We start from the raw sequence: 22,211 nt of genomic DNA, 5'->3' as shown, positions 1-22,211 counted from the left end.
ATTTGTCTTTTTAGTAAAAAAATAATATTTCAGGGTTGAAAATTCAACTATTTTGATGAAGTACTGATTTACTGAAAAATGATCTTTTTTAGTTGAAAATAGAACTTTTTGTTTTAAAATGTAGCTAGAACATGAATCATTCAAAAAGAGATTATTACATACGGAATTCGACTCATTCTAATTATATTAACAACATCAACTTATTGGATAGTAAAAATGTCATTATGTTCGCTAAATTTAAAGGCAGAAATAAAAGAAAAACTTTGAAATATTTTCGATTTCAGCTTTGTGATTTTCACAGTTGTAAAATAAACAATTACAAAAAACGGGTTTTTGACCATAAAATCGGATTTTGGGGGCGCATTATAAATTTCGCATTTAAAACATTTTTAGAAAGGACCCCAAACAAATGAGTTTTTGGCCTGAAAAATTTGGAAAAATCCTGAATTTTTTCCACAAACGCTAGACACTTTAGGTATGTTTTCAAGTATTTTTCTTTACATTTAGTATTTTACCTATATCTGAGGTTATAAAAGTAGCTTTTATGAATACTAAAATTATTTAATTATTTATATTACAATTTTACAAATTTTTTGTTTTTTCTTATATGGGATGCCAGTTCATTATTTCTCACGCGGATTTCATACGTAGATGAAATCTTTGTCAATTTTTTCACATGTCCCTGCATTTGAGCAGATAAGCCAAACGAGAGGGTTCAATAAAAATAGTTGGACATTTTCTCTCTCTCTCTCTCTCTCATCGCTAAGTTTCTCCCTCTAATAGGTCAAAAATTCTACCAATGGAATACTACCGATTTTTGGGTATGAGTTTCTAATTATATGAGCCAGGGAGCACTAGGCTGTATTTCAGATTTGTTTTATGGATGTCGCTGCAGTCATTTCGTGCTCAGTGAAACCTACCGTTTCCCTTTAAGAAAGCAAAGTTTTAAACATTATACAAATCAGCGGGATTAGTTTATACCCACAACAAGAAATTTTTGATTGAAATCACATTGATTATTACTTTTAATCCCACAAAGTTTTATAATTCCTGAGAATGCATTCTGAAATCTATTTCTAACAATTTTATAGGATAATTTATAAAAAATAGTTTCAATATATTTGATTACAAATATTTATTTTCAAACCAGCGTAGCCAATAACTCACGAATAAATTGATATAGATTAATCTTGAAATATCATATGCAATTTTACTCTTTTAATTTAACAACTGTGAACAATTTATCAACATAAGCAATTTAATTATTTGCTAAAAGTTATGTCGGAGGTTACTGTGACCTTTCAACGATTTTCCCGTTACCGACGCAGTTTCTAGAGACTGGCTAGACAGACCTTCAACATGATATTATCTAACATTAAAAAAAATTAGCCCGATTCTTCAATTTTCCCGTTTTTAAACTGGTGAAAAAAATAACAATGGACGGTTCCGCCGAAAGTCTCTAATGGTTTTTACAAGCGGTTATTGGAATCTTAATGATTTTATTATATCACAATCATTTTCAGTAAGTTTAATTTGATCTCTTAATAAAGATGATCATATTCATTAATGCTGCTAATGCAAGCATTCATTTTCTCTCATAATGTCTTATTTTCCAAGATCAAAGTGGATTTCTAATTAGATCGCAGGCGCTTATCTGCAATAAAAAATAATACAAAATTGAGTTACATAAGTTATTAGATAAGATAGAAGACACAAGTTTAAATTTAACCTGATATCCATTTTCATTTTCGAAAATTAAGGTTGAATTTTTCAAAGTATGTAAATTAAGATTATAGATTCAATTTAAAAATTATACTTTATTCCTCTGCACCACAGATTCATCTACATATTAGTATAGATTAGATATAGGTTATCTTTAGAATTAAATTATAAAACATGTAAATAATTTTAGTTAAAAACTAAATATAGTGACAAATTTTTGTAACTGTTCTAGAACACAAATGAACTTGTTTTAGAACAGGTTAGTAACAGGTTACGAATATGCGAGTAACTATGTCATCTCCCATACGCTGCGTTGTAAAAAATGTAGACCAATTCTATAAGAGTTATATAACAATTTTAAAACTGCTATGTATCTAATATGGAACAGTTTCATGTATCCCTCACAGCATTAGGATATCCCGGAGTGTTCGATTTAACCCCATTTATGTTCCGGCTTATTCCAGGGATAACCCGTCGGAATATTCTGCGAAGCGGAAGGTTTGATATCCCCATAGATATATTTTGATCCAAGACAGCCCGTACGTAGTTCTGACTAAGAAAAATTATATGCCCGAGGTATTCGCAAGGTTCAGCTCTCGACCGTAGTGCAGTGGAAGAGCCTCGCCCTGGAGGAACCGCCTTGTTGATCACGGTAGCCTCTACATCAGGTAAGTATGCTTCTCGAAAGAAAGAAAAAGGGGTGGGGATGAGGGGGCCCTAACTATCGCCCCCTCTGGTGAGATCCAATGCACAGGAGTGGGCGGCTGGGGCGGCGTAGCTGCGCCAGTCGCGCACTCACGATTAATGATCTCCGCGAAGAATGATCGAACTAGAAGAAGTTGTTGTGCGTTACCTGCTTGGGCATTGTTACACAATCTGAGAGAAATTTGACATGACTGTAATTTAAAGTGACGTTAATTATGTATTTTATAGAAGGAAAGATGAGAAAAGAAGAAGAGAAGGAAGTGGGGTTATAGGGACAAAAAAAAGATCGTTTCTAGTAGGTCGGAGGTGGTAGGGCCACTTCTACCTGGGTGACTTATTTCATAAGAAAGTCTTTTGGCATCGCGTGTTTTCGAAATGGTTAAAAATTATATTTCCCTGGAGAGGAAATATGTTCAAAAGGTGATGATGATGCAGATTCGTAGAATTTAATGGCGGTTTCTTTGATATACTCTGAAATGTATGGAAGTTGAAACTCTCTGTAAGGGACAGAGTTCTTAGTATATCTGGGGGTTTTTGTGATACGTCTGAGAAATTTATTTGGTATGATTTGAATGTGATTGATATTACTTTTTGACGCTCCTCCCCATATTGTACATGCGTAAGTTATGATTGATCGGATAAAAATTATGTAGATTAGGATTCCGTATTCGGGTTTTAGACTCGAGTGTCTATTAATAATGGAATTTAAGCGCGAGAGAAACCCGAGAGATTACCCTTTAATTTCATGGAAATGCTGCTTCCAATTAAGACGTTTATGAAGTTTACCCCCTAGGTATTTTACGGAATTTTTCCATTCTATTGGTTCGTTAAACATTTTCGGTGGATCAATTTCAACTGGTCTTCTGACTGAAAAGAATTGACTCTGACTTTGTTACGTTTATTTTTATTATCCATAGCTTAGCCCAAACCTCGATGAGTTCAAGAGCTTTGTGAGTAGTTTTAAAATCTTTGGAATGGACCAGGATGAAGTGAAGAACGCGGTGTTATTTGCATATAGTCCGATTGAAACTTCGGGGACCTCAGGGATGTCGTTTACGTAGATAATAAAGAAAACCGGTCCTAGAATACTGCCTTGGGGCACATCTGCTCGGATGTGTTTCTCTTTTGAGAGTGTCTGGCCTATTTTGACTGAGAATTTTCTGTTAGAAAGATAAGAGTTTATAAAGAGGATGAGCCCTCTCGGGAAATTGCAATTTATTAGTTTTTTAGCAGTCCTACATGCCAGACACTGTCAAAAGCCTTTTCTATATCGAAAAAAACAGCTTCAGTAATTTTTCTTCGATTGAAATTTAAGCTAATGGCTTCGGTTAGCTTGAGCATCATGTGAGTATTATTTTTTCAAAGATTTTGCTCATTGTATTGAAAAGACTAATGGGCCCGTAGCTGGATTGATGATATGGATCCTTGCCTTTTTTCTAAAAAACTAAGATGTGAGCTGTTTTCCAAGATTCAGGGCAGTAGCTTAGTTGAATACAGGCATTACAGATAAGAGCAAGGAGTTTTAGGCAAGAGATGAAAAGCTTTTTGAGGACTAGATTTGTAATTGAATCGGGGCCAAGAACGTTTGGTCTGGATTTTTGAGAGCGGAAATATTAGTTCGTGGCTTTGTTAGGGCTCTAGTCATACGATATGTATATATATATATATAGTTATCCTTGATTTGAAGTTTACTGACTTCTTTATTCCAATTTTTGCATCTGCGCTCTTGAACTTTAATTGCAATAGTTTTCCGAAGGTTGTTATTGACGTTTTTAAGGATAAAGCTTTTAGTTTCTTGATGCGTTCGGTAGAGTTTATTGCAAGTTTGGATAAGGTTTTCAATCTCGGGGCTGAGAGGTGGATCGTATTTGTTAATGGTGGTCTGAGGGACTAAAGTCTGAATGGCATTTTTTATACTAGAGGCGTAACCGAAACTTTTTCGCAGTTTGTAAAAAGGCTTAGAAGAACTGGTCGATGATCTGAGTCTAATTCGTTAATGGTGCAAATGTCATGAGTATAAAAGTTATTTTTGGTAATTGCAAAGTCAATAAGGTTAGATTTATGTTTGGTGTTGTGAGAGTAAAAAGTATGCGAATATGGTGATGAAACTGAGAGATTCTTATCATTGATAAATTCGAATCATTGTTTTCCAATTCTGTTAGTTGTTCTGCTATTCCAATTTAAGTGTTTGGCATTTAGGTCCCCTGCAGCTATTACCGAGGGTGCAAGTTTAAATATTTTTCTGTAATAATTTTTTGTAAATTTGCGGGAGGGAGTCCGGTAGAGCGAGACGATGGCGTACGGTTTCCCGTGAATTTTTATTTGTGTAGCCGTAGCTTCAAGGGCTTCAAGTTCAGGAATTGTCAGTTCGTAGTGCTCAATATTTTCTTCAATTAATATCGCAGTTCCTCTATTAGTGTTATTTCGATATAATTTGTAGCCGCGAACTAGATTCATATTTATGGTTTCGTGAAATAAAGTTTCATTTAGCAAGCAAATTGTTATTTTATTTTTGTAGAGGTATGTGGCTAATTCATGCCTTTTTTAAGAATACCTTGAGCATTCCGAAAAATTATTTTTAGAGTATTGTTATTGAAGCTGGCCATTTTCGATAGCAAGTGAAAGTATATTACTTACAATTTCGGCCTTTGAATTTATAGCTTCGGTAATATTTATTTTTCCTCTCATAACATCAGTGGTTAAGGTTGCTGCTCTTTTTAATAGGTTCACAAGATTTAACTTGATATCCTGAGAGGGAGTATTTTTGGTGGGAACAACTGTTGGAGTAGTTTTAATTTGTAGGCATAGAATTTTCTTGGCGATAGGTAGCTTGGCACGTGTGCTACTAATTCCCCTTGTTTGAGATGGTTGCAAAATTTGAGGTTTGATCGCATGTACTTCTGAAGTTGATGCGACGGCAGCACTGTATAGTTTTAATTTTTCCTGGGACTAAACAGTGACTGGTGGGATGTATTCGCGAGTAGGATTTTCATTCGGTGCTGTCTGTACAACTGCTTTATTAGGAGCCCTTTCTTTATTTGTTTTTGATTTAACGTTTGGAGGTTTCCTGGAGGCTTTTTTAAAAGCAAAGCAACCTCTGTAGTTAGCGCGGTGGTCTCCAGCACAGTTAGCGCAAGTAACAGGTGATTTGAGATCTTTTCGGCATGCGAAGTTCTGGTGCGCGCCGCCGCACTTCACACAGCGTGGAGTGGCGTGACTCACGTCAGAGACATGATAAAATCTTTGGCACGTAAAGCACTGGGAAGGTTCCTTAGGCTTAAAATAGAGTTCGACTTTTATTTTGATATATGCAATAGATTTCAAGTTAAAAAGTTCCTTTGCTTTGGGGGTATTCGGGACCGTTACCAGAAGCATTGGCAGGGCTTTCTTGGTTTGTCGGTTTCTCATGCGAGCAACCGACGTAAGAGTGAACCCTTCCTCTTGGAGTTCGGAGTGCACTAAGTCCTCCATGTACGCGATGGGGATATTCGTGATTACTAGTTTGATAGGAGGAGAGTCAATGCTTTTATATAAATAATATTGGAAGCCCTGCTGCTCTAGATTTGTAATAATTTTTCGATAGTCTTCAATAAAAGACACGCGAACGGTATAGACATCTGATCCGAGATTATACACTATTGGTTTAAATTGAACTGAATCTTTTAAAAGTTTATGCAGGACAGTATAGGAGTGATTAGCCTCGTCTACAATAATATTTATTGGGGGTATTTTTTCCAGTCTTTTGGTTGTTTTTTTATTATTGTCATTTCGCGTGTCAATGACTTCTTTGGGGTTAGTTGGTGCCGCGCTTACGACGGACGGTCTCGACGCCCTATTGCTTTTTGCTCGTCGAAGTGTAAACGGAGAATCAGCTTTCTGCTTCTTCGTGATGGCCAATTTGCTGGGGCTGCTACTTCCTGCTGCGCAGGAAACTAAGTTCGTACTCTGTCACATGGTTGTTACAGAGCTCAATGTTTTTGAACAATCAACTCGATACGTGTGATGGATCAGAATCTATCAATCCATCATGAGCACCTCGCTAGTTTTCGAAAACTATTCACAACAAACTCTCATTCGATCATTCATTAATTGCGAATTTCGGAGAGACAGTCATCAATACCGGTATTCAGCTCGGTCGAAGCCATCAATCCAATCCATCAATCAATCATAAACATCATGATCTATGCTTCTCGCCGCGTTCAGATTGCTGTGAAAAACAAAACATTCTGTCCTTATAAGGGCTGAAAAAGCTACATCATACGTTCAAATTATAACTTTAAGTATTGTGATTGCGAAATAACTTTTCGTACTTTATTTATACATGCTTTTTTTATAGCTAATCAGTTGACATTATTTAGATGATAATTGGACTAGATAGATCTAGAAAGCCAGGAATCTGAACGAAATTAAGAGTATTTTTTCGATATTTTACAAATATTTTTTAAACTTCAAAACACCTATGGTTTAAACTAACCTAAGTGTGGCAAATTATAGAAAAATATTGGAGGAAAAGTGTTAGAATTGTGTTTCATCAAAACTCCATTATTTCTATATAATTTCTTTCATAATTTTAATTACCCCCACCCTTATGTTGGTATCACGTTGAGGTCCTAATGGGGTCGTTGGAGACCCCAGCCGTAATTTTTTATTGCGTAGAAACTTTTTAATATTTTGGCGTGAAATTTTGTTGGGCATTCACTTATATGTCTTGTTATAAGATAATTTTACTTGTTGAACGGTTTTTTTTTATTTTGAGACTAAAGACCCCATGGGGACCTTTAGGAGTTAATGTAATAGTTTTCTACAGAACGTCGGAGTAACAACATTTTTTGTTCTTGATTTATTCTAAAACACAGTTGTAAAAGGATTCTAGAATTTCGATATACACTACATCACAATTCTAGAACAAGCTTATATCAAATGTTACAGAATATCTGTGATTGGTCAGTTCTAAGACAATTACTTAACAACCGTTCTGGAAAAGTTATTAATCTTTGTCTCTGAATTGTTCTAGAACACACTTGTAACATGGTTCTAGAACTTCGATATAACACTGTTACGGCACAGTTTTAGAACAAACTTCAAACAAATGTTACAAAACGTCTGTGATTGGTCAGTTCGAGAACAATTACGTAAGAAGTGTTCTGGAGCAGTTATTAATCTTTGTTCCTGATTCGTTCTAGAACACACTTGTAACAGGGTTCTAGAACATCCATATAACACTATTACGGCACAGTTCTAAAACAAATTAAAAACAAATATTATAGAACGTCTGTAATAAGTTTGTTCTAGAACAATTCCATAGCAACTGTTACAGAACAGTGCTGTCACATAATACGAGAACAGTTCTATGACAATTTTGACACAGTGTTCTAGAACACTGTTACCTTTTTGTTTTAGAATAGTTCTGTCATTATCTTATAACAACTGTTATAGAACACAGTTCTTTTTTTGATCTGGAACAGTTTCAGAACGTGATTGATGGGTACGGACTGCTACTTTATGAAAAAAGAATATGTTTTTTTTTTAATTGACTGACCCGCTAATTTGTTAACAGGATGACCACCGTTTTTTTACATATATGAACTATTGCGGAAGTCGATAAGCATTATCAAACCTTTTTCTAAAAATCGATTAACTTTAAATCATATTCTATTCTAACTATTAAATCATATTTTAATAAATAAATAGACGCGCGCAAATCGCTCATTCACTTTTTTTCGATTTCTAATTGAAATATGGAGAATTTTATTAGAAAAAGGAGTCGAATTGTATAATTTGTAAGTCGAAGCGCTAAATATTAAACAATTTTGTTTGGAATTGGAGAATCGCCAAATGAAAAGTTTTCTGATTGAAATTTCGCAAATTGGACAATGTCACGTCAAAAATGGTATATTTTCAGATTCGAATTTCGAAAATCGGATTATTTGGAATTCAAAGAAATTGAAATTGTATTATTTATAATTGAAGACGTTTGAAATTAAGTAATTGAAAATGAGAAATGTTAGACTTTGAATCATTTTAAACTCAAAGAAATTAAAATTTGAACATTTAAAATTAAGAACTAAATTTAACCTTTCAAAGTCAAAGCTTCTGCAAGTCTAGAATTTTAAATTTTTATTACATAAAAAAATTATAATTTAACAATAAATCTGATGATGATGATGATGATGATGATGATGATGATGATGATGATGATGATGATGATGATGATGATGATGATGATGATGATTAGATCTAATTTATGAATAAGGAATAGTTAACATTCAAATGTCGCGCGCTTTTTTTTCTTTATTAAAAGTATTTACGAGGCGCACTTCTACTTCTTACAAAGTTCAGCGATAGAATTTCATTCCTTTCAAAAATGGATTCTGAAAATACTGGTTGCTTTAAATTAAAATTTCACGCGTTTTCCGGTTAGTCAAAAGGAGTGATGGAAGTGCGCAGATATTTCTGCCATTTGCAGCAGTAATTGCTGCTTATTTGTAGTAGCACGGTGACACTTTCTGGGAGGCTTCTAGGGTAAAAGTGGGATGAATGTTTACAGAAAAAATGTAAATGGGTAAACAGCGCAGCGCGATCGTCCTAATTTCCCTCGGTCAAGAGTCATCCCACTATTAGCTTTGAGTGACAAGGGGCTGATTTTTACATTAACTCACGGGGTCACCTAACCTAAAAATACACAGGAATCACTACTGTACGTGTTAGAGATACAAGCGTTCTCCCATCACTGGTGAAAGAGATACAAGGACAATTTCGAAAACGACGCTGGGTTGAAACTTAAATATTACTCATGCGTTTGACATAAATGGTATTAGTTATCAGCATTTTATAATGATAATCGCCTTTTCATACCACGTTTCCCGGCGATGGCAGGCAACATACGTGCAGAAAATCCATAAGAGTAAAGGGTACAGAGAACTATCAGGCCATGAGGCAGCTTATTCTGCTATCTTAAATAGAAAAGTCGTACCTACAGTTCCTGAAATTTTATGCAGGACCTGAAAACGTGTTTCAAGGTTTACTCACAAGAATAAACATAATTTTCAGCGAAATATGGATATTTAAGACTAATTAAAAGTAAAATTTTCTATTGGAGCAAAAGAAAGTTGACATTTTTTTATTTTTATGTATGAAATTGCACTTACGATAATATCAGTGATTGATGTGTGATATGTCAAAATCTCGCGTCTGTTTATAAATAAATGTTGACAAAGTAATTTAATAAGAACTGTTAATAAAGGCAAAGAAACGTTATACTTTAATTAATTTTTATTTATTTATTTTTTCAATTTAAGGGGATTGAAATTTTTTCTATAAATGTATTTATACGTAAGCATGTATTTTGATATTAAGAATGTTATGATTTTACCGCTATGATATAAAATTTGTAAATTATCTATTTAATTAAAAAAATACATTTTTGATGAAAAGCAGGAAACAATTTTGTTATTACTTTTTATATGTTTTATTTATATATCAATTTTGATAACAGTGATGGTGAAAGATTTAAGATGAATATGTTTCTTGCAAATGATTAATGTAAAATACAAATCGTAAAGGAACAAAACACTCTATTAGTTTGCAAATTGTTTTGATCAAAATCGATTTTAAAACCTACAGACGTAAACCAGCTGCTCGCAGCGCATGCGCAAGTAGATACATCATAAATTATCGCGAACGTTTGAACTTGAAAGATACGTAAATATTTTTCATGACACAGGCATTTTCGCAACACACTCCATTGATTAAAATCTCAGAATATTATATGAAGATACTTTAAAGGTCCAGATAGCTCGTTCAAATGGTATGGAGGCTTTAAAATATCCTTTCTGAAATCGAAATAAGAAGACAATCATAAATAACAAGCAAAGAGGCTGAAATTGATATAAGAATTTGATCATAAATAACTAGCAGAGAAGCTATCTCAATAGATTAGCCGACACTCATTAAGAGTCTTTTGCTAATATTTCAGATTAAAATTTGGAATTAGACTTTTTTAATTTCAAAGTTAACAGCCTAAATCATAATAACTTGGAATCTACGGGTTTCGATTATTTCAGATATTTAACTTTTTAAATTCTCATAATTTATGATTGAGAAAGTATTAGAATTGTTCGAAATTTGACACCACAGTTTTTCAACGGATCTCCACGTTTCGAGACCCCCTGAATCCGAAAATCCACTTTTAATGATGGCGTCTGTCTGTCTGCCCGCCCGCCCGGCCGTCCGTCCGTAAACACGATAACTATAAAAAAAAATGAACGGATCATATCCATCTTTAGCACACTTTTTTAGATCCTAAAAGAAAGGACGAGTTCGTTAAGCAGTCATTTTTGATAAAAATTCAAAAAGTGAGCGCATTTTGAAAATTTGAAACACTCGGACTTAACTTCAGTATTAGGGGTGAACAAAATGCATCAAATCTTATCTATGTCAAGTACTCAATCCTGAAAGCCCGGATTAAGAAAGCACAAGAGAAAAACTTTCGTGAACAGCTCCTCAATAAGAGAATGCACGGTATCTGCAACAGAAATGTGAAGGATCAGTCAATGTCTTGTGAGCTGACGTTTGCTTTCCTTAAGGTGAAACGGTAACTTCCTCCAAATAGTTTCAGCAAAACCGCTCGCAAAATAATGCATTAATTCAAATTTTGTTTTTAGCATTGATAAAAGTAAATCAAAATCTATTGCGGGCTTCTCTTCAAAATTCATTTTTTTCATTTTTTTAAATTTTTATTAACAAAATCTTCGATTATCTAATTCCGAAAATTTTGGATGTTAAAAATGGGAGAAGCCTGCCATGCGGAAAGTAATAATAAACGTAATATCAATTAAAAAAGATTAAATTATTTATTTATTCAAACAAGGTTTTCCTGAAAACAAAGTAAAATAAACCAGGAAAAATTCTGCAGAAAACCGGTTTTTTAGTTCCCGGCTTTACCGCCAGTGGTCACTACTGATCTATTCTTGACTTGAGACTATCCTTGCGAAAGCTGCAGTGTCGGTAACATTGGAGAACTTATACCTGTGTATACCTCAGAGCGAGACGAAGCCCTTGCTTATGACTCATTATTTGAGAAAATATAAAATTACAATAAAGATATTACTGAATTTCCAAAGTTATTGAAATATTTTGAATTAATACAGCGGAAAAATATACTAATTTCACCATTTATTCCAGATCAAATAATGTGAGATTCTTTCAGAAACGTTTTCTTTCTGCCAAACCTCTTGAAAAATAATGCAAAAATTGCAATTTCGATTATTTAATGTTTATTGCTACATATATTGATAAGGCGGGCTTCTTTCGAAATCAAATTATACCCGAAACTACACTTTTAGTATTTAATAAATAAAATGAGAGTGATTATTGAGCAACTTAACTCTTGGTAGATTTCCGTAAAAAAAGGTTTTTTTTCTACTAAAACACTAGAAAAATAATGAAAAATTTGCACTTTTGTTTATTTAATGTTGATTAATATACTTTTATATTTGACGGGATTCTCTCGAAATTAAATTATATTCAAAACTACACTTTTAATATAAATAAAATAAAAGTGATTATTAATCAATTTATCTTTCCGTAGATTTCGTTAAAACAGTGTTTTATTCTACCAAAAAACTTGAAAAATAATGCAAAATTTGCGCTTTTGTTTATTTAATGTTGATTGATATACTTTTTTATTTGGCGGGCTTCTCTCAAAATTAAATTATATTCGAAACTACACTTTTAATATCAATAAAATAAAAGTGATTATTAATCAATTTACCTTTCCGTAGATTTCGGTAAAAAAGTGTTTTTTTTCTACCAAAACACTCGAAAAATAATGCAAAATTTGCACTTTTGTTTATTTAACGTTGATTGATATACTTTTATATTTGGCGGGCTTCTCTCGAAATTAAATAATATTCGAAACAACACTTTTAATATAAATAAAATAAAAGTGATTATTAATCAAATTACCTTTCCGTAGATTTCGGTAAAAAAGTGTTTTTTTTTCTACCAAAACACTCGAAAAATAATGCAAAATTTGCACTTTTGTTTATTTAATGTTGATTGATATACTTTTATATTTGGCGGGCTTCTCTCGAAATTAAATTATAATCGAAACTACACTTTTAATATCAATAAAATAAAAGTGATTATTAATCAATTTACCTTTCCGTAGATTTCGGTGAAAAAGTGTTTTTTTTTTCTACCAAAACACTCGAAAAATAATGCAAAGTTTGAACTTTTGTTAATTAAATTTTTTTTTGAATTCCAGGAATTAGAAAATTGACGACAATTTAAAATTCTCCAATTTAAAAATTCCAAAATAATAAAACTTCCTATACAGCTTATGATATTACTGAATTGGAAAAAAGCACAATATAAAATTTACGTGACATAATTTCTGAAATAACAAAATATCCGATACTGTAATTTTCTAATTACTAGATTTTCTATTTGGAACATATTATTTTTGTGGAATTATCAGTCGTCCTCCGGAAGCGGATTAGGTTTTCGGATTCTAGGTGCTGAATGAAATTCCTTGACCGCGCCACGCCCCGAAGACCCGAACAGTGGCCCAAATATGACAATTTGTTCCAAAACAGCAAACTTTTTGCTTGATTTTCAGGTATGGTCAGGCTCCACCCGACTTAATTTTTTCTACTACTTTTCGGTCTATTCATGTACCTTAGTGTATGTGAGCTTACTCCAGCAAGGGTCTTTTGTCCACAGGTATGTCAAAGTAAGGAAATTCTTAAACTTTTAATTTTTCAACTAGTTTCAAAAATTTTTGGTGGTCAAATTTAGAATTTTAAACTTTTTCACCAAATTAAAAAAGTTGTTATGATCATCTTGTAGGGCTTTCAAAAATCAACGTTTTTCTTCTCCTGACTTTTTTTTCATATGATGCGTTGTTTGGCTTAAAATGTTCATTTTAGTTTGTTTTTTGGATTTTGAAAATGCTCTAACTCTAATAATTTTCTTTTAACAGAAAAAAGTCATAGAGATACATTGTTTGAGTTTTTGAGTATTATGAATAACCGTACATGGAATTTTGAAATTTTGAAAAAATTTGGTTTCAAAAAGTTTTGATTATCACATTTTTTTAAATATAAAAATTCGAAAAAATTCAGGAAAAATTAAGTAGAATTCAAGAGATTCAAACATAATTTAAACCTTAGAAGATTATTAGAAATACAAATTTCGTAAGCTGTCGAAAATAAATTTTAGGAGCTTTAAGCGAATCTCGAAATGTCTAGAGCATGAACAAATTTTTTTCAAATGCTTGCGAAAATTTAGCAGATTATAATGTAATTATTTTACATTTTGAATGACTTTTAAAAATGTTGAGAAAAATTCGAGGCAGTTAAAAATATTTTCAGGTATTTGAGACGAGTCAAATAGATAAGAAATATTCACAAATTTAAAAACATTTCAGAAAATTGATCAAATATTCCTTGATTTCTTACAAATTTCTTAAACATTCCTAAAAATCTTTGAATAGGACTCGCATTTTTTCTAATGTTTTGTAATATTCTATCAAATAAAACAATTTCTTTAAAATATCGTAAAATATTTTCTGATACATCTCATACATTTGAAAATCTTTCTTCAATTTTCTTAAATATTTTATAATACTTATGTTTATATAAATTTAAGAACAAACTGACAATACTTATTTTCTTGCTTTCAATTTTCAGAATTTAATTCCAACTAGAAATAAAGTGTTAAAAACTTCTAACGTATAAATAGTTATTCGAAATATTCATGTTATGTCATTATTAATATCATTTTTTATTTTTCTTGGTAGTGAAAAATTGTTTTAAATTGATGAATTGCTTATATAAAAAATTTGAAATAACGACGATGAGGGAAAGGTCAAAAAGAAATGTAACGGTCTGCGTCACATTGCGTGAGGGGAGGGGGCATTTTAATAACTAATTAACATATTTTTAGAATATTTTTAAAATTATTCTGCCCTGGGGTCAAACATAGTTCAAAAAAACGCCGTGAAATTTGTAATAAAAACTGTCGTTTATACATTAATTTAAAAAATGAACAATATTTATAATCTTATAAAATTTCCAAAATATTATTTAAATATGATACACGTTGACTCTTATTAAGAATACTATTTCAAATAGTTGATAATTTTTTTTAATTTACATGTTTTTTACCATCTCTGGCCTTAGGAAATAGATTTCACGAATGAAATTATAGAAATATTCCCGTTGGTTAGTAAAAGACTAAGAAGACTTTTGCCTTCAAAATGATACCAAAAACTTTTTAAAATATTGACAAACGGACTACAGATTTGGTTGTAAGCTTTTCTACCAACTGGAGAAATAGGTATTTCTTTTATCTTTAACCAGGATCTGATTTCTTCCCTGAACATAAAGCAAATTAAAAACACTTAAAAAATATAAATAAGAAAGGTAAAAAATGCATGCAGTTTTGTTGTTGTTAGAAAAACCAGCACATTTTTTAATAAAACTCCTTTCCACACCACCCGCGGAAGAAAATTTTTACATTATTTTTATTAAATAATGAATATTTGATCTTTTGGACTCAAATGGAAAAGTTCAATTTTTTTCATTAATTATGGTTGTTTAATTGACGTTATTTATCGTACTCGACAATTGAGGAATCCCTTTTTCGCAAACAAGAAGTATGATAGTTCTTCCCTTATCGACTTTCTTTATTTTTTATTTACTTATTGTACACACACACATATATATATTTGGGAAAAAGTGCATTTTTTTGAATAAAAAAATGTCATTTCTTCACTTCAACTCTTGCTTAATTTTGTGTTGTAGACAATGTAAGAAACATGAAGTTCAACCTTCAAGCGCTTCGTTTATCGAGCAAATTTAAAAAAATGGAAAACCTCCATTGAGAAAGTTGCAGATTAAGGTTGAAATAAGTTTTTGTCTAATTTTAACTCAATTGAATTAATGGTTCGAAGAGTATGGATTTTTTAAATAGAAAGTGGCAATAGTAACGTTGCCTTTTATGCATGTGCATGTAGAAAGGAATTTTATTAAAAAATGTTTCGGCTTTTTTAACAATCAACTAAAATGAATTTTTTAAATTTATTATTTTTATTTTTTAAGCGTCTTTAATCTGCTTGATGTTTAGGGAAAAATCATATACTGGAAAGCGATAAAAGAAATTTCTATTTCTCCAACTGATCCAAAAGTTTAAAGCCTGTACAACCGTTTGTAAACATTATAAAAAATTGGTATCATTTTAACGGCAAGTTTTCATAGGCTTTTACTAAGTAATGAAGATATTTTTATAATTTTTTTTGTGAAATCTATTTCCTAAGGCCAAATACGGTAAAAAATATTTTAAAATTATAAAAATTACCAACAACTTACAAGAATTTTTAAAATAAAATTGAATGTGTATCATATTCAAATAATTTATTGGAAAATTTATAAAAGTATTAATATTGTTCATTTTTTAAATTAATGTATACAGAGTGCAACCGTTTTTATTCGAAATTTCATATCGGTTTTTTGTACCATGTTTGACCCTACGTCAGAATCAAGCAAAAATATTATAAAAATATGTTCATTAGTTACTAAAATGACATCCCCCCCCCCCTCTCTACACAATGTGACAGACCGTGACATTTCTTATTGGCCCTCCCCTCATCGCCGTTACGTCAAATTTTTTATATTATGTTTGAAAACATAACAGACGTTTCCTAAATAAAAAAAGGGTTTTAAGATAAAGTGTTATCTTTAAATAAATCACACAACTTTTTTAACAATAAAGGCTTTTTAAATATTTCTGTAGGCATACAAACATTGAAGCTACTTAACCTAAGTACTACTTGCAATTCTCAAGCTTAAAACTTTTTTCACTGCCATACAAATTTAAATGAAGATATTAATAATGATATAACATTCTGAGAATGAAAAACAAGAAAATAAGTATTATCAGTTTGTTTTTTTAATTTATATAAATATAATTATCATAAGATTTTCAAGGAAATTTAAAAAAGATTCTTCAATATATCAGATGTGTCAGAAAAGATTCTAGGATATTTTAAAGAAATTGTTCTATTTTACAAAATATTACAAAACATTAGGTTGAATTCCAGTCCTTTTCAAAGATGGTTAGGAATTTTTATGCAATTGGTGAGAAATGAAGAAACATTTAATCAATTTTGTAAAATGTTTTCAAATTTCTGAATATTTCTTACTGTTTGACTCGTCTTAAATTCCTGAAAATATATTTAACTGACTCAAATTTTTTTCAAAATTTGGAAATATCATATAAAATGTTAAAAAATTGCCTTATAATCTTCTAAATTTTCGCAAGCATTTAAAGCAAATTTTATCATGCCCTTGAAACCTGTCGAGATTCGTTTACAGCTCCTAAAGTATATTTTTTACATTTAAAAAATTTTTCATTTCTAAGAATCTTCTAAAGTTATTCCAAGGAACCTAAATTTTTTTAAATTTTCTTCAAACCTTACAAAATTCTTCAAAAAACTTTACAAGTTTTAATTATTTTTTAATCGTTTAAAATTTCTGAACGTCTCTTAAACTTACTCAAATTTTAAACTACATTATTTAAACCAATATAAACTTGAAAAAAAATGTGCAACAAAATTGCACAAGAAGGCTTTAAAAGAATTATTTTCCTTAATTTTTCTAAAATTATCTAATATGGAAAAATTACAAAAGTCTGAAAAATATTTTGCACACTTTTTAAATGTTAGGGAACAATTAAAAATGTTTTGTGATCGCTTTTCAATTTTCTCTTAGAATTCATCGCAAAGCAATCATTTAAAACGTTGCCATGAACTTTCTTTTATTCTCTTGACGGCCTGCACGCCCTGCGAAATTCAGTGAAAATTCAGTTTACCGAAAAACTCCTAATAGCTAGTTACCCACTAAAAGCGAATCGTCCAGTCGGACGAGATTGGGTTCTTCCTCGTCCATTTTCAGCTTTGAACGAGGCCTGTCTTCGCAGCGTGTAATAGAGCCGATTCACCGATACACGCGACGTTTGTCCACTTCTTACGGGCAAGTTTTTCTGTTCCCCTTTCTTACCGCCCAAGCACCGTTGTCTACTTTTTACCGCCAATATTCTATTGCTACTTTTTACAGCCGTAAAATTATATCCATATTTTGGAGGCACTTTTCTATAGCTGCTTCTTACTCACCAACGAGATACTTCCACTTTTTATTGTCAGCCGCTCATATAATTTCTTAAAATAAAATAAACCACAAATTTATAAATAATAATACCTTTTAGCTGCTCAGAGATTCGAGTCCGGTATTGTTTTTCATTAATTATAATTTTTTCTCATTTGAATACTATTTTGTAAAGGTTAATTTCAATTGCTGGCCTATATTTTCTCAGATATTCACATTTTATGTGAATCTAGCATTTGTTAAAAAAATCTAAAGTTACCAATTTGCACTTTTTCGCTTCATTGTTTTCCAAACAATATACGTGATACATAAAAAAATTATGATTGTATTAAAACATATACCGCGTCTTTATTCACACAAAATACGTGAACTTATGAAATACCAATCTATTAGCATTTCTTTGTAAGGATATTTGAAATTACTTTAATGAACATAATATTAGCTGTTCAGGGTAAAAAAATTCATCATGAATACCCCAGTATCAAGACATTTTGCATTTCTCAAGTGAATCTCAATCAGACATAATAAATTCGGCGAATTATTTCTTAACCTCTGTGTAATTAAGTTTCCAGTTAAACTGGATGATATATTTGAATAATGGTATTCATTTATGTCAATAAAATATACAGGAATAAAATTGTTTAATTTTCATTATAGTACAAGAAGTCTTTCTTATAAAATTGAAAAAAATTGGTATATTGTTTGAAATAGGAAAAATTGCAATTAAAATGTTCTTAACAAATATTCATTACTAAACATACAGAAATATGACTCTACAATGCATGCGCACCAAAATAAAAGCACTGAATGGAGGATTTACAAGAATCTAATAAGTATGTCATAAGTCCGTTTAAAGACCTCCAAATTATGCAAAAATGGAAGTTTGTGCACATTTTTAATAGTGAAACAGTACTTGCATTGTATTGTATTAATCCTCATTAGATCCTCGAAAAGTCGCCGAGGTTAGAGAATTTACAAAAATAAAAATAGGATTTATATTTCAAGTCGGGACTCTAATATAAAAAACAATCCATGTTACGAAAATCGTTATTAAATTTAATACAAGTGGATATGAAGTAATTTAAACAAACGGTATTTGAAATTTAATATACATTAAAGTATGAAAAGCTGTACATTCCATACTAAATATAATATACAGGTCGGTATAGCAGCGTGTTTGAAAACTCAAAGTCCTTTCATTTCTTTAAATCTGGTCAAATATTCGTAGTTTAAATAATAATCTAGAATTCCTCGATTGAATAGCTGTTCATAATTAAAGTGCAACGTACACAGATGCAACTTTTTCCAATAATTATCCTAAATAGTAGAAATTTAATGCGAGTTCAGTTAATTGTTGGTAAAGTCTGTTATTCATTTGCGTAATTGAACTTTTCGGCTTGAAATCCAATTTTATTGTAGTTTTGGTAAAATAGAATAAGTTATTACGTTTTATTATTGAAAATCTAAAATCACTGCTAAACTTATTTTGATTCTGTATAAAATGGAATTATCTAAGCGATTACCTTGACTGTATATGAAATTTAATAAACACGCTTCTAAAAGTGATTTCATATACTTAAGATATTACTTTTAACATAAATCGGTATTTTAAATTTAATACTGTTTTCAACAGTGTTTAATATAAGTATATTGCAGGGTGCTCTTGAACTCTAAAAAGTATCATGCAACCAGGTGCTGGACATTAGGCTCTCACGTGGGGACTCCGCATAGAAAATCACTTATCCAAGGGGTGCCAGATTAGATGGGGTGCCTGATGCTTTGGGGTGAGACTTTATAAGCATAGCTTTTATCCTACCTTTTTTATACTACAAAAACCGCTTATATGAATTAACACAATCATCCTAGGCGTGAAACTTTAATGGAGTATGAAAAGAGTAGATTCACATTATAAGATAATTATCAATACTTCCCAATATACGGGTATCATCAGATGGTTCGAACGAAAAATTGTATAATTTACGTGATTAAATATCGGAGTTATAAGTTATGACATTATTGATCAGTTAGATTCAATGTTAAATTTTGTTACTTTATAGCGTGCTAATTTTTTAATTTAATCTAGAGTAAACTGGAGTATTACCGACGCCCTAAACAAAGAACGACACTCAGAAATACTTTTATTTATTACGAAATCCCATGATATAAGAAAATGCAAGCTTTTGTTAATAAAATATCAAACGAACAATTTTTCAAAATGCGAAATCAAATTTTGAGGGTAACATCTAAAAGAGGCCGGTCATGTATCTCTGGTTTGAGGAAAAAGCCAACTAGAACATTTTAAATTTTGAATATATACACTTTCTTAAAATTGTGTTTCGTTATGCAGTTACTAGGAAATCCGGAAAAGTACTTAAAGATAAGTAATTCATATCAATTTATTATAATTTTACGATAAAAAATTAATTTTTAACGTACAAACTACAAATAACGCTGAGAATTTGAACCAGAGGGGGGGGGGGGGTAAACTCTCTTTTTACTATGAACTAAAAGATTTAGTCCTAAAATAAGCACACACAAAAACAAGATATATATACATAATACGGTTGTGGGATGTTACGTAGTTGTAAACCGACTCTCACGTTCTCTTGTGTCTTTTGTAACAGTTTCGTAATAACTCTAGAAGAGGTCGGTCATGTATCTCTCGTTTGGGGAAAAAGCCAAACAGAACATTTTAAATTTTGAATATATGCACTTTCTTAAGATTGTGTTTCGTTATGCAGTTACTAGGAAATCCTGAAACGTACGATAAAAAAGAAATTTTTAAACCTACAAACTAAAAATAACGCTGAGATTTTGAACCCGGGTGGAGGGACTTTTTTTTATTATAAACTCAAATATGTAGGCCTAAAGTAAACAGACACAACGCTGCTGAAGGCTGATGACCTTCTCAGCAGGTAAACAAAAATACAAACCCAAGACGATTCTCCGTTCCAGTTCTGCCCCCCCCCTCTCCCACCCCTCCCTTATTAACTGAAGTTTTGGTGGGACTGATGTTATAACTACAATCTCCACCATATGACGATTTGCTACTTAACTTTGACATGATTTTGACTCTGAAAATAAACTTATTGCATAAATATGGTAGTTGGGCGTATAATCTAATCAATGAATAATAAACACTACAAAACAGCCTCGGAAAGGACTGGAGCTTTAATTGACAAAGGGCATGCACACGGAAAATCTAAAGGTCATGTTTCAGGCGACGAATGGAGTCTGGGTGTTTGGAATGCTGGGGGGGGGGATTATCTCAAGGTAAAAGAATTGCGTGGAACTATGGACGTGAGGAAACTGGATATTTTATGTGTACCTGAAACAAAGAAAAAGGGATGCGAAACCAAAGACATAAAAAACGGCGTGTTAAAAGGCGGATTTGAAATATGGTCAAAAGTAGACAGTGAATCGCATGGTAAACAAGGATTAAGTCTGATTTTGAATGAAAGCGCAAAGCAGCATCTCGTAGACCATAATTTCGTATCTCACAGACTGCTGTGGGCTAGATTGAAAGCAGGAATCAGAAGACTATTTATCATGGCATGCTACGCATCAGTTGATAGTGATCCCAGAGAAGTAAAAGACGTCTTTTGAGACACTTTAAATGACACAATAAATATTTGCGAACTTGGGGAACGAATAATTCTACTAGGAGCCATGAACGGATAGGTGGGCATCCAAAATCAGGAGACAGAAAGAGTACTAGGTAATTTTGGGGATCCAAGAACAAACTATAACGGAGATAAATTAGTTGGTCTTTACTTAGAAAGGAGTCTGTTTATTACAAATACTTGGTTTAGGCATAAAATGATCCACATGTACACTTGGTCTAAAGGAAATAGCCGTAGTATAATTTACTTTGTTGTTGCGGATGAAAAACTAAGAGAGTTAGTCAAAGATACAAGGCTCATGAGTGGTCCTGAATGCAATACTGATCATTACCTTCTGATCTCCAAAATTAACTTAGGTCGGGGATGGAGAAAAAGAGAACCAAGAAAACAAAACAAACGCCAATCAAAATTGAGAACCTACAGAAACCGGATGTGCGAATAGATTTCCAAAATAAGATAATCGAAAGCATAGATAGGGCAACATACGAGGACCGTATAAAAACAAAGATATAGAGGGCGCCTGGACAAAGTGAAGGGACATCCTTGTTAGATGTACGATCGAAGTGTGTGGTACCGCAGTGTAGGAAGAATTTCTGGTGATCCGTGGTAGAATGATGAAATTCAGACTGCCCAAAAAGCAAAGAGAGAAGCGTACAGGAGAACTTTGAACATCGCAGGGCTTAGCAATGAGGAAAGAAATAGATGTAGAAATGATGATAGACACGAAAACAAGATACTCAAACTATTAGTTAAGGAACGCAAAGATACAATCAGAGCAGAAGAAGAGATGAAAAAAGAAAACGACTTTGAAGTAAGCAAGAAACTGCTTTATAAAGAAATGAAAGGAAACAAAAGTACAGAATTTGTCAACATGAGAAATAGTAGGGGGAAATGGTATATTATGCAGACGGAATACTAGAGGCTTTCAGAGACTATTTTAGGAGACAATTCGGAGATGAAGCTATAGGACACCACAACTACGATGTTGAACGCG

General features: G+C 31.9%; 1 pseudogene; it reads right to left on the bottom strand.

Moving 5' to 3' along the window:
- Positions 1–2,249: 2,249 nt before the first annotated feature.
- LOC117170414 lies at positions 2,250–2,398 on the bottom strand (annotated as a pseudogene).
- Between the last annotated feature and the right edge of the window lie 19,813 nt (positions 2,399–22,211).

Source organism: Belonocnema kinseyi, chromosome 3 (assembly GCF_010883055.1).
Source record: "Belonocnema kinseyi isolate 2016_QV_RU_SX_M_011 chromosome 3, B_treatae_v1, whole genome shotgun sequence".
In the NCBI taxonomy this organism is placed as follows: domain Eukaryota; kingdom Metazoa; phylum Arthropoda; class Insecta; order Hymenoptera; family Cynipidae; genus Belonocnema; species Belonocnema kinseyi.
This window is presented reverse-complemented; position numbering and strand designations above follow the sequence as displayed.